This window comes from Monomorium pharaonis, chromosome 3, assembly GCF_013373865.1.
Source record: "Monomorium pharaonis isolate MP-MQ-018 chromosome 3, ASM1337386v2, whole genome shotgun sequence".
NCBI lineage: Eukaryota > Metazoa > Arthropoda > Insecta > Hymenoptera > Formicidae > Monomorium > Monomorium pharaonis.
This window is the reverse complement of record NC_050469.1, coordinates 30134790-30149866: the sequence shown is the minus strand read 5'-3', so window position 1 is coordinate 30149866 and position 15077 is coordinate 30134790. Positions and strand designations below refer to the sequence as shown.

The 15077-nt window shown below is 39.5% G+C and overlaps 1 protein-coding gene and 1 long non-coding RNA gene across 5 annotated transcripts in view; both read right to left on the bottom strand.

The window, feature by feature from the left end:
* Window positions 1-15077, bottom strand: part of LOC105835030 — a 249792-nt gene that overhangs the window by 156917 nt on the left and 77798 nt on the right. The window lies entirely within an intron of this gene.
* LOC118644910 lies at window positions 4015-9810 on the bottom strand. The gene is made up of 2 exons (XR_004962688.1): window positions 6892-9810; window positions 4015-6809 (listed from the first exon to the last, which is right to left on the bottom strand). It is a non-coding gene; the product is annotated as an uncharacterized LOC118644910 (long non-coding RNA).

Below are 15077 nucleotides of genomic sequence, written 5' to 3'. Positions count from 1 at the left end.
TGTTCGTCATTTACAGACAATCCGACGCTGATCAGCATCCCGCTGACGCCATCATTTTATCGATCGTTGAAAATATAATTGCCCGCTCGAGTGCACGGCTGTAAGCGCAAAATGTAACGTTGGAAATCGCGTGCCGGGCCAGTGGTGTGCCAACGAGTCGGCGTTCGGCACAAAAACAGTGCATCACCATACGGAGTATAACGGTTAACGATGCTGAAAAAAACGATGCTGTGATGCAAGGCATGATCGCGTGCCACATGCATTGTTATTCGTTTCTTACATCACGCGATTATTCTTCTGTTACCACAAAGTCGACTCTTGTGTCAATATCCGATCTATATGTCAATATCGCGTTATCGTGTTCCGATGTATTTTTAAATGTACATATTTTATCTTGAAACTGTGCACAACATTGCATACAAATATTATTGTAATGCTCTTTGTACGTCTGCAATTCTCGAGATAATGATGACAGTCTCATGTAACATGGAATTCTTTTATATACTTTTTTCAAGTTATTTCCATGTTCAGCCGCATATAACACAGAGAGAGAGAGAAATAAAAAAACCACACAATACTGTTCCTTTCCAATCCGATTTATGTATCCATCAATCGATCTGAATTCGAAGCGCAAAAGGTCCATTCTGGGCATTCAGTGCGCGCAGTTTTGCGAATAATAAATTAACCAAAGCCCGGATAATATCAGTAGAGTAGGATTATACAGACGCTCAGCGGGATTATTCAACTTTTATCTCGAATAGAGGAAACAGCGAGACAGACAGAAGCAAAGCAGTGGGAAAAAGAAGTTTGCTTGAACGAAGAGGAAGGAAGAGAGAAATAGGCAAGAATAGGAAATGAAGGAAGAGAGAGAGAGAGAGAGAGAGAGAGACGCTCCCCTTGGCAATTCGCCGATCAGATAAATCCAATCAGCTTACTCATCTACCTACGTGTAGTACGTGGGCGTCTACTAATGATCCTTAAATCCAACCAATCCCAATCGAGACCTTTTATATCCTGATTGCACCGACTAGACGCAAGATGCGCTTTTACTTCGGAAAAGAAATCTCATCAGGAGCGCAATTACTACCCTTATCTTGAATATATCTAAGCAACAGTTACAAATCAATTTACAACCGTGTTGCACATAGAATAACGAAGAACACCAACAATATTTACCGTACTTTTTTCACATTTCTCTTTGACAATGATTATAATTACAATGATTAACATTACGCATAAGCTATCGGCGTAATCTAGAGCTACGTAAAATTCCATTTGCAACAAAACGACACGCGCGAAACTGTAACGTGTAATTCAGTTCAGGCGTGCTAACGTTTTTATATTTTACACCTCTTTCTATTAGTATTTATATTAACATCACGTCAAAAAAGAGAACGGTACGTTGAATACGAAATCGATTGTTTAATTTCACATCCACCAACCATTGATCGTTGTTTCTATTAATCACGCTATAAGTAAACGCGGGAAAATTTGTTACGCCGTCACGCAAAAACGACCGTTAAAGTGATTTGGCAGAAGGGCATTGATGATATCAGTCGTTACTCGATTTGGAACCGCATGAGTGCAAATACGCGCGTTACACCCGTCCGACACGCACATGATTTTTCATTCAAATTTCATTGTCATCCTTCACGCGGTGCAAGTGAAATTTGGACACGCGATACAGTTAAATAAAGCTAACAACGTTAGTGTATAAAAACGCGAACACGAACAAAAAGTAAACGAACATTTATACATCGTTTAAACGTTTATTCTTCGACGACTCATGTCCTAGTTAGACGCAGGTCGCTTAACTTAAACATTTACCGTAGCGAAATTATGCGACTCAGCAAGTGTGATATTTTCTATTCAAACTTAGATGTGCATCGTGACTCTATCTCCTTGTAAAGCTAAAATACATATTACGGCATAAATCAATACGTTCGCTTAATATCTATTTTAAATTAAAAACTAACAACGAAGAAATTAATTTTATGAACAATTTGTCATCTTTATTTACTAAATTTATGCTAAAGATTAGTTTATTAATGTTTTTTAAATAAATTTGTAAAATTATCAAACTTACAACCTATCAGTTTTATCATTTTGCATTTTTAATTAATTACACCCTTTGTAACCTAATTAATATTTCCAGTTTTGGTATAATAATTAAGTATAATTGTCTTACCGAATATAATTATCCCAGTGCAATCTCCTCGTGTACAAAAAAACATTTTAAATAGTAATAATTAGCTTAAGTAGACAAAAAGATAGAAAAGATAATTTAATTTTGATTACAATTTAATCGTTATTATTTTGCTTTCAGAGGCGAGTAGCACGCTGCTTGTAATTAAATATACACATCATAACACGAGAGCTGACGCAAATAATACAACAGGCTAGCGGCAACGCCAGAGATATAATAGTTCTCTCTGGCACTAAGTGAAAGTACCTGTCCTTCTACCGCCACAGTAGTATATCCCTGAGATAACGCAAACATCATAAGGCGCTATCATCATCTAGAAACACGCGCGCTTCTTTTTAACGTTCCGCCATCGATATCCTTGCCGATGCATTAGATCACTGACAGGCGATGAAACAAGGTGGTGACATCGCATCGAAATCCTTTCCTAGATATCACGTCACTCCTATAGAGACAGCTCGCTGTCGTCCTGCCACTGATACGCAGAATTTATCGCCCGGATATCAGAGCGAGACGTGGTTTGCCGAGGACACATACAGGCCCGTATATAAGATCACGGTTAGAAGCTTACGGGTATGACCGGACAAGTCCATGGAGATACTGGCCCTACCGGTCGTAGTAATGCCTCCTGCAGGAGGATGTCACCGTCCCATAAACGTCACGCGCACATACGCGACAGACCGAGGGAGCGCCCTCCGATTTTGGACCTTGCACGAATCGAGGGACAAGCTTCGCTTGTTTGCATTGTATTGCAAACCCACGGTCCATTCGTCCCGAGACTGAACGCGCCGGATTAGAGAATTGTGCGGGGAAATCGTCCTGATTAACGCTCCTTGAGCGCCCGATGTATGTACGCGGGCCGATCTGTATGGCCGGTTCCGTTTGACGACGAGCACCACCAGTATGATGCCGGCGGATGATGCACGCACCTGCATCTAAGCGACGCGACGCACGGTAGGAGAGAACATTACGTCGAAGCGGATTCAGCTGTCACTAGATCCATGGATTTGACGGTGCATAGGTGACATTACGGGGGCCACGGATACGGTACATTTACGCGTAATTTAGCAACGCGGGTCATGCCGAGGGAGGACTGGAGTTATGAGGACTGTTAACAGAAGCTTCGATACATAAGCCGCCCAACTGCCACGCCGCTTACACATGTCGCCGTCCAGATGGAAAATTATATATATCATAGAACATAATAACCCTTGCGATAAAACACATTGTAACTGTAATAAAATACAAGCGCGCCAGATACGTACGATTATTTAATCTCACAATTTGTCTTATACAAGGAAACGAGGACTAGACAAGATTAACTTTTCAGTTTTGAATTATTACAGATAAAACTAAAAGATATTTATCGAAAAAGATATCAATTACTAGGTACTTTAAGTCATTTAATAATGTCGTAATAGTTACATTAATAACTAATATAAAAAAGTAATATTTTTCAATTATGTTCCTTATATGTGTCATAAGAAATGAATAACGCACATGATTTTTCCAATTTTACCGATTCTGCTTCAAATTCAGACATATACGGAAAAATAATGAACATTTCAAATCATATAATTATACAATCGTATTCTAAGTGTTAAAAAAATACGCCAAAATTTTTAAAAAAACAACTATGTTTATCAGTAATCCAGATAATCTAACCAATAAAATAGAATTGTAAGCACAAAAAGGATGTTTATTAATATCATAAAATAAAGGCATTATTATTCAGACAAGGATTCTAATCTAACTGCATTATATCTTCAAAAATATATAAGTTTCGACAATTGGTTTTATGGAATAAAAAATTTTGAATATGCGATTTTTCAACCAAATAGTTGCGTGGTTTTAGAACATTGTGAAAATCATAAAAACGAGAATGACTAATCCCTTAGGGAGAGTCATATAGCCTAGCCCGAAAGTTATTTCCTACTAAAAAAGTGATCGTCACAGTAGAGAAGAGTAATGACGCTGTAAATGCAGAGAAGCTGATGAAGCGCAAACTATCCAAATTTTCCTGACGCAAAAACAAACGACTCGAATAGCTCACATATCTTCTAAGTATGTAAAGTATTGATCCCAGGATGCAAATATTTTACGTCTAACTTGTCCTAACTTTTGGAATTAGAGCCGAATCAGACTATTAATCCTCATGCAGAATTGTCCTAGAATTCTCTTTCTCTCTTCTGTTTCTCTCTCTCTCTCATTTCCCACCACACACCTCTCGTTTAACTTAAATTTATACAGAAGGAAAAATCGTAACCTAGAAACATGAAAGATAATAAATACTGAATATTCACTTTTCAGAAATTGCTGCAGGAATTTTATCTCTGACGATTCTGCTATAGCGACAAATATTCACGAAGTTGGAAATCGTCCCAACGTGAGAAAAACTTTCTTTTCTCTTATACTTCTATTTCTTCTTGATCAGGCGAAATGTTATCGTGATAAGTACATGCCAAACACAAGCAAACTCTGTCTGCGCAAAAAAGAGAAGCGGAATTTCACAAAAGAACTGCATCTAACAGCCAGCGATCCAATCTCGAGCGAGAAAAAGAAGCCTTGGAGAGACAGCATTTTGATTTCATCATGATACACACCGATGGCGTGTTGAGAAGTGCTTTTATTTATGTGCATTTTCATCGTGGCTAAAAGGATTACAATCATCAATTATTTTCCAGTGATACAAACCGAGACAAATGTTACGTGTTGACGCAATGCATTTAATTACTTTTTATACAATTTTTTGATGACTTAATACCAAAATTTAGTATTTAAAAACAGAATTATTGAAGTAGATTGTACATTAAATTGTCTTAAAGCATTGTATATTTATCGTTTCTAACTGGATTTCTTTAATCAGTTTTATTGGTCGATAGATAAAACGGCTGACAAAAATTTATGAATTTTAAACATTTAGATCATAAGCAATAATGTTAGAAAAAAGACGATAGCATATGTAGTAAGCAGATTCTATTGGTTTAATGCTTACACATGTGTGCCAACATGTAACATTTGGCACGATATATTTCGGCCATATAATTCGCGATTTCACCAATTGCGTGATACATCTGTCGCCGTGCTCATATTTTCTCTTCCAACAGAAATATTAAACTTAAATAAAAGCATCAAAATTAGAAGAATTTTTTTGGCGGTTGACTAATAAGAAAATTAAATGGAACAGCGTTCATTTGTCACGCTTCTGGAATAATACGAAGTAAAAGTTTTCAGCAAAAAGAAATTCACTATTCATTTCTTAATGACGTATTCCGTCGGGATCTCCGTATTATATTACACTTCCTTACAGTTACATTAAAAAATATTCTTGTTAATTCTTGTATGTAAGTTTAACTTAATTTTTTAAAGCTGCTTTATACAACCCGCATTTAACAATTTGCACGGGCAAAAAGAAAACTTTCACCGATGCGACCATTTAGCCTTGCAAAAAGATCTGTCGTACATTATTTCTTAATTGCTCCCCAAAAGGGCAACATGGTAAAACCGTTTTGAGGGGTAATTTACTTTTAATCGACGAATGTAATTTTCCTAAAACATGATAATCCTTTTCTCCCATTCGGTCGCAAGCGTATTATCTTACCGAAGTATCTACCGAGTTGATAGGTGAAAATTTTCTTGGATACCGACCTCCGACTGAGCGAGTAGGTTGGACCAGGGCTCTAGAAAGAATGGCCATGAATGTAGCGAAGGAGTGGCGCTCTTCGTTCCCGACTATACGACCGACGGTATGTTTTTCTCTGCTTCTCCCATCCGACAAACCCACGCTTACGTACGTATGTTGGTGCGTGTAGGACAGTTGGTTCGGTGGTGTTAAAGCCCGGTGACAGATGTGAGACATTTAGCAACGGTCCTGCCGGCGCACACCGGCCTGTGTGTCTGACGCTTAATCAACTTAAGGTGCCGGAACATATTACGAGCAGAAAGCGACAGAGCTTTTATTACGTGCAAATCCTCGAACTTAGGCCACCCCTACGCGCATAATAGCCCCCAAGGAGCATGTAAGAGACCTCAATAACGATCAGAGACGGACGGATCACTTCAAATTAATAGAGAGATCGTAAAAGAAAATATAACAAGAGGAATGAAATGAAACGATTCTTGTAGTGCAGCCTTATATTACAATTTTTAACGATGCCGAACCAATACGTTAATTGGAGACTACGGTCAGCCGCGCGTCTGCAGTTTTAAGAATCATATTATAACAATAAACAGATAATTTCTATTGTTGTATTTGCAGTACAGATTGTAATAATTATACTTTTCAAGTTACGCAATATTATAATGTTAAAAGAATAGAAATCGATTAATCGTAATATCAGATTAATTGTAATATTAGACAAGTATTTCTCATGTAACGGAATTAAATTTTTTCACATGCAATTAATATAATCGAGTTATGTTACAACCAATTTTCGAGATAATCTCTTCCCTAGAGAATCACTCCAATACACCTGCACGAATGGCCCGGAAATTCTCGTATTCCCGCGCAAGTCTCGAGGTACGCGGTTCAACAATGTAAAATATGACGGTGTACCATTATATAAAAAGTTAAAAAAAAGCGGATTTGCTCTTTTCCGACTCCATTCTGCGGGATTTCAGTGCATAGAACGATAATAATCTTTACGAATTCTTAACACGAATGAATAAAGATGATATAATTTACGTACAAGAAAAGATCCAAATAAATATCTCGGTCAAATCGTCAGTCATTCCATAAATCTTGTAATTTCAGTTCATTGACCCATTGACACCTAGATTTTCCATTGTGCTTTTACAATAATCAAATTCTCGATATCGAACTTTCCAAAAATTCACGAGATACATGCCTCAATCCTCCTCTTGTGAGAGTGAAATAATTCTTGGAAGCGTGCTTACATATGCTAATAAAATTTGCTGTCAAGAAACTCCGAAATGACAACATAAAAAGAGACATATAGATATCACAAAAGTACTCGTTACTCGGTTCAGAGTATCAAACATTCCAGACTTGGCACCCGGAGCTTTCGAGGTGCTCTTTTCATCAACGGGGAGCCGCCCCTTAGGAACAAATTTGCACGACATTTCGTTCCGAGTTTTAACCTCGTTTCGCTGAATTCTCCGTCTGTCGCGAATTCGTTTCTTACATAACGATAACGAACGAAGTGCGCAGGCTGAATGTGCCTGTATTGCGTCAAATTAAGATATTTATTGCAACCAAAGTGACAGTAATTTTAAGAGAATGCACACTGACGAACCATTCGGCAAATGTCGTAATTGCTTACGCGACTTTCTGCGTAAATCAAAATCTATTTCGTACGCTTACGCGAACTAAGTATAAAAAGAAAAACTGATTTATCTAACCACAAATTATCTTTTTACTATTAACATTATTTGTTTTATCTCATTACGTGGCACTATTTTTACCAATGAACATTTATCTCTAAGCCAATAACATAAAAACAATTAAATATCTTTGTCGTTCTTGAAAATGTGCATATAATTGATGGATAAATGTACTTCAATATTATATATTTTGTTCACTTTTTAGAAAGTTCATTAAAACTTGTTTTTTAAATATATACAGATTTTATTATTAATGAAACTCTCTTCCTTCTTAACATAAATATTGTCTACTTAATCATAAAAGTATAAGGAAAATGAAGTCTTCAGCATAGTGCTAGAATTATCCGCAGTTGCGAAGTTAAGTAAATAATTTATCCAGAGTACCGAGTGTTAGTTTATCAAATCTATCATGCATTTCTTATAATTCATTTTGCGTATAAATAGAAACTTTCCGGTGGACGTCCCATTGCGCCAGCTAAATCTACGACAAAAGGTGAGACTCTCAACTCCAAGAGTTGAATTGGAGGGAGAGACAGGGAAAGAATGAGAGAGAGAGAGAGAGAGAGGCGAGATAGACGGTATTCGAGTTAGTTGAAAGCTCCACAGAAATGAATTGAATAATTTAGCGAGTCAGGATGAAGGGATAAAGCGAGTAAGCTCGAACGTGTCCTCTGGAAAGCCTCCGAAAATTCCATGGGTGAGGTAGCCTCGGAAACATTCCAGCTCGTCCCACGTCTTTCCGCGAACGCTCCAAGCATTTTCGTCACACGTGCTACATTCGGGGGAAGGGCCCATCGCCGAGAAATAATTTGCGAACCGACGTTACAGGAATGGCTGCTGGAGCAAAAAGAAATTTCTCCCGCGTGAATCGCGGGAAGCGTGATATTCTTCTACGTCTATTTTACTAGGAATCCCGTCAGCTGATTCCTCGTGTTTCCCCAATTCGGCTCATTTAAGTTCCGCGCCAATTTTTTCGGAATTCCTCTTTTCCCCCCTTTTCCTCTCGGAAAAATTTTAATGTGGCACTTGGCGGCTAGCAATTTACGTTCCTTCTCCATTGCAAATTGTACGATTAAAAAAAAGTAAAAAGTTTTTGTTAAATTCTATCAAAGTTACCCAATCAAAAATTATTATTCAGATAAGCCGTCCCCTAATGAGGATTTACTAAGAATCATTTCCGACATTCTTGATGCAAAATCCTAATAGCTGCGCTGGACATTTCAACAATAGCCGAGTCGACTTACCACGAGGTACGGACGCATCTGAATTATGTATTTCGTTATCCCGAAACCACAAGCACCGTCGCGGTAACAATTTGTCAGCGGGGGATCCTGGAAGCTCCGTACTCGCTTATATAAGTGCACGCGCATTCGCACATACACACAAATGCATATATTATGTACAAGAGGCGTAGAGGGAAGAGGGTGGTGGAGTACAGTTAGACTTTCGTCCTCGACGGCTCGAAACTTCGAAGCAAGCACGAATCGTAGTAATAGTTTCGCCGAGTATAATTATGCTTCCTTTTCGGGATTAATATGCAGATAAAGCGGTCGTAGTGGAACCACAATCTGGGTCCTATAAAGACAGTATCGTTGATGATTCAATCGTGTGAGAATTCCATTTATAGCTACTCAACGAATAAATTGCGCTTTACTGCTAAAAATAATGATCACAATAAAAATATTAATAACCTCGAGGAACCAATTTTCTTCTCTGCAAATGTACTCCAAGCTATTTTTGTGAATAAATATTCGGGCTATCGATCGTATGAAAAGTTGAAGTACAATATTAATAGATAACAAATATCCAATAATTACAAAAAATAATATTGTAACTCCACACGAGAAATAAGGTAAACAGTCGTTACTAACGGCAATGTTCCTCTGAATAAACGGCTATAAAACGATTAAGCGCACGATATAAAGAACAACATAAAAATATTTAACGACTAGTTGCGGGCAGGCAAAGCTGATTTCATTTCTTGCGATGCAATTCTTTGCGTGTCGAATGCAGTTATATGACGGCACGATATACGACTAAAATTTTTATAGCCGTTCTCAGAAGCCAATGAAATTGCGTGCTAAAGTATATTTAACTTTCAATTTACAACACAAATAGAGAGTTTCAGATACATTTCACGATAAATTTGATTTTCTCAAAATTGCTACTAACAAAAACAAATCGCAATGTTCGTATTGAGACATTACATAATAACTGTATATCATATTATATGTATATAAATTTTATTATTTATTATCGTTCGTTTTTATGTCTATTATTTATCATTTTCTATTAATTTTATTGTTTTACGTACAGAAATATCTAAAAAAAATTTAAAATATTCCGCACATTATTTAATAATGTTATATTTTCTCAACGCTATGGTATGAATAAAAATTAATCATCTTATGAATTGAAATTATTTGTAAAATTCTCTATAAAATATGGACATTGTCGAGATAATTACACTTCAAAGGTAAGCTTATTTAAAACAATGAAAAATAAATGACGTTAAAAGTACGAACTAAAGGACAGTAAGAATAAGTCAAAGGCTGACGAAGTACTGCTAGAAGTATCGTGAAGTGGTAAAAAAAGCAGACGACATTGCGACACGCAAAGCGAAGCACCGGCGGCTCAAAAATTGGCGTCGAAGTCGATAGTAGACGATAAAACTTTAGCTCGAGGCAAGCACCGACGGAACTTCGCGCCATTAGATACTCTTGCAGTTCGAACAATAGATAGGAAGGGCTTCCATACACCAGCTACTCTTTTCTTTTCTCGCACCCATCCCTCTCGCTGCCTTTCGTCTTATGAAGTACTTTGTCCCTTGCGAACGCCGATAGCATTGGTCGCATTCCCTTTATTTATTTTCACCCTCTACGCCTCCGTTCCAGCTTTTCCCACTGCTCCTTCTCCTTTTATTCCTTCTTTTTCAACTACATTCTACACAGTTTGTCCCTTATTTCTCAGAGCAAATCCGCAATCACCATATAAAGTTCAATATCTATAAAACAAATTCCTCATTGCGTACAGTATAATGTTTTTTCAGACTTGAAAATGAGTTTGCTCCCGATTTTATATCCATGTTCTATCTATTCTCGATCATCTGCGCCACACATGCATACATAACGTAATTTATCTTCCTTTCTTTCTTTTTTGTCAATAAAAGTTCTTATCTTCTTTCGAAATTCCAAGTATTCTTGCTAATCATAAACAGTTTTTACCTGAGAGCTTAGTCATACGTCAATCTAAATTGTGCACACACGAACAATTTTATAAACAAGTAGCATCCAATTTACAGATTCACATATCTCTCCCTTTCTCTCGCTTACACGTGTCGTGCACATCCCATTTTACGTGGTATATGACGTGGTCGCTTGGAACATTAATAAATGTCCGTCGTTTCATATATACGTAGCCTCCCGCCGCGCTTTGACCCTGCATCCTTTATCCTCTTCGACTCCTCCTCCCCCCCCCGCCCTCTCCCCCGCACTTCGCGGTATCTTTCTTTCTCCCGCAACTCCTTTTCTTCAACCACCATCTCGCGCTATCGTCCTCCGACATCGAGGTAGGTCACGTCTCTATTTTGTATTCCATCAAGCTCACATCCATTCCGACGCCAAACAATGAAAAGCGTCCACGTCTGCCCCGCTATCACCTTCTCTTTTGGGCTCTCTCTTACACCCTGATGCGTCTCCGTAGGTCTGCTGTGCGAAGATTCTCGGCGAATTCCTGAGCGACGTACAGTCGAAAAGCTCTCCACGTTTTCACCCTACACCGTCTTTCTCTCTTCCTTTCTCCACCCCCCTCTCTTCCTCTCGTTCTTCCTTTCACATCTATGATCTTCTTTCCGGCTCCTCCTCGCTTGACGCTATGCGAGAAAACGGATGTTTTGAGCTGGTACCAAAACGAGGCGGCCTTTTATTCATCGGCTCATCTCGAATTTAAATGCAAATGCACACTGCGACGAAAGACGCGACTAAAGGGTTGGAAGGGGCGCACACACCGCGAAGCCAGAGGACTTTGCCGAATTCACATTTCGCTACTTCGCATCCAATCTACCCTCCGGGCCGTTCGGGGCCGTGGAATGTTTCACGTTATCCCGAAGTTCGATTCTCTGTTCCGGACGCATCGCGTTCGCGCACGCCGTAGCATAACAGAACAAGGAGGAACTTTCATTAACCTTTCAAACGTAACGTGCCCGTAGCTTTACGGAATATACTGTACCAGCGATACGTCCAAGAATTCACAACATTACGGAGAATCGAATCGCATAAACTCGAGCAAACTCTAACAAATATATCACTTTTAATGGAATAAACGGAATAAACGAAGATATGTAGTATAGATATATAATATCCAGAAGGAAAGGAATATAAATTACAGAATATACGTATACCGGAAACCTTGTACTTTTCGCCATTTACTTTAAGCAAAGTTATCATTATGAGAATTCCGGATAGAAGCTTTTTTGAAGTTATTCCTTAGTAAGCGCGCATCGTCATTACGAACGAAATATAAAGCGTGCTCGAGTTCGAAATCGTTCCGAGATAAATCATGCTGCTGTTAGCATCTCGCGAGAGATTTTATAGTTCCCCCCCTCCCCCATAACACCCATGCTATAACCTCCTTTCGCCCGCAGCATCTAACTTTTAACTGCCTCGACAAACTTCCCTTCCTGGTTAATCCACGCGATAACGCCGTGGAATCGTTACCTGCCACTTTCAACTTTTAGGTACTAATAACCCGATCCCCGCCTACAGAGTGTCATCATCGAGAGCAATGTCTCTGCCGTCGGGATTGGAAATTTCAAGATGATTTTTACTGCGACACTCGGTTTCACATCGAACTGCTCGCCATTCATTGTTATCATGCATGATTGTCTTTCATTGGCCGAAATTTCAAGAAAGGGTACACGCCCAAATGGTGACAACGATCGGAAAAACTGTAACGCGTACATTACGTAAGCACGAAGGAAGGCAAGGGACATTTACCATGCATTTATCGTGGCAGTAAAAATTCCTCCATTTTTATCGTCGTCAATCGATTTTTCTGAGGACGAGCGAGCTACGCGAGCTTCACCTCTTCTTCTCCCTGCGCGGGTCTTCTTTCCTTCAACCCTTTTCCTGTACGAAGTATCGCTACCAGTCCTCCCTCCCCTCCCCCCCCCCCATCCCTCCCTCTCGCCTCAAACTTCACCACGAGGCAGGATCCGGTAACCGCCGGTATGCAACGGTAAATGTATGCTGTATGTAAATGTTATCCGAGGCCAACGGTAATCTGGAATTTGCTTCGCAGACGTGTACATTTCGTGGCGGTTCGGAGGGTAGCCGCGATGTCGGCGATGGAGGTTTACGAAGGGCAATTGACGAACAGAAATCGAAATGGAGACGGATGGCGGGCGTGACAGAAATAGCAATCCTATCGATAATATTATCATCCAAATTAATCACGCGGGCTAAGAATCAATTCTTTCCGACTGTTTTTCAGGTGTTAAAGCAGCCGTAATATGGATTGAAATATTCATTCTCAATGTACGTTTATGCAAATTTGCTGAAATTTTTCTTCACATACGAATAATAAGAAAAACTAATAAAACATTAATAAAACTCTATTGCACTTGCAAAACAAATTTTCAATGTAAAAATTATGCCGAAAAAGTAGTCAATAAATATTCAACTAAAACTTATCGCAAGATAAACTTAAATATATTTCTTTTAATCCAGATAACACGCAGATACAAAATCGGGACGTAAAATACCTTAAAGTCATCATTAAACCGGCTTTTAGGCACATTGTCCATAAAAACATCTTTGAGATGTCTTATGTTCGAATGTTAGACATTATTTGGACATCGTGTTGCCTAGGAATCTTCGTCGTTAAAACCGTAAGCATTGATATTTCATCAGGATCAAAGGTTTCACACGCAACAATGAAACCACGAAAAGCATGCGGATGAACTTATCGATCTAGAAGGAATAGAAAAGTTAACAATACACCACGCTTCCTGGATGCACCAGGCATAGAGAAAAATTTCTCTCGCATGGTTGCTTCAACAAAGAGTAAAGAACTGGAGGAACAGGAGAAGAGTTGAGAATCGCTGGGACGTGGAATCGGAAAAATTGTGCCGAGTGGGCAAAGAGGAAGATTTCTTTGACTTCACCTCTCTTCTCAGTTTGAGGTCGGCAAGCTCTTGATTGTCCGCGAGGAGGACTCTTCAAGTTTGCTGGGCTATATTCAAAAATATAGAGACTCCAGTGGGAGCCAATTTGACGCTCTAAAAAATTGCTAGCCATACCTCGTGGCTTAGAGCTGTCTAACTAAAGCAAATTTCGAATGTGTTTGCTTTACATTTTTCTAAAGTCAACATTCGGCAAAGTAATCGCGTCTTGACGCAAATGAAGAGCAAACGGAACATATCGATTTCTCAGATAATAAGCGACGGTAGAGCGCAACGGTTATTTGCAAGCGGATCATCTGACAGGATGCTTAACAAATTTTGATCATTAATTGCTATTAGGTCCGCTATTTATTGGATGCAATTATACGAAGATAGGCGTAAGCTCTAATCGCCATCGAAAAGTACATTAGTGCGTAACGAGAGAGAGAGAGAGAGAGAGACCGTACGCGCGTGGATGCAATTTCGATGCTGCTGCAACGCAACCGACGCGCAAAATCATGCGCGTATATCGTTCTGCTTTAGAAACGCCTGCTAAAATTGCGGTCGGACTCCCGTAATAAAGTTACGAGAACCTACGTGTGCGGCGCGGCGTAATTGAAAAGTTCCCTATCCAGACGTAAACAGAGCCACAAAACGTTTCGTTCACACACGACTGCAAGTATTTTCGTCCGCATTGTAGCCCACGACTTTTATTACTCTTCGCGCGCGCGTGCGCGCCAAGAAGCAAAGCGAAACTTCCCAAAATAAGAAGACTGCGATTATCGCACGTTTACCGCGTTACTCGTTAACGAGCGAGTGCTGAATCGGGTGCGCAGCACAACGGAAAGTTGTAATTCCGGAAAGATTAAATCAAATCTCGCGAGTTGTGCGTCGGGAGAAGCCGGCGCGGGGAGAACCTGCATTTACGGATCGCGTGCGTGGAAGGATGATGTTGCGAAATTCGGCTGAACTGTCATCCATTACAAACTTCTAATGAGCCGACGATCCAGCGGCACGACTGTCAATATTGGACGACATTACCGCCGTAACGAAACTGTTATACACGCTACTGCCGATGATACTCTGTACATACGCGCGTGCACCGGCTGCAGTTGCAAACTTAAAGCAAACGTATGACAGATATAATACGCGCGAGCGCAATCGCATATGCTACGGAGCTGTCATTGCATATAGATATGTGTCTATGTATGTACCTAACCCACTTGCCAATCCGTACCAGTTTGTTCCGCACTCGTTCGGCGGCATTGCGTATCGCGTTGCTCCCGTCGCGAAACATGTCCGGCATACAAATAAAGTTTTCCCGACTCCTCAATCCGCCACCATTTGAAGTCAAACACGAGACAGAGAAAA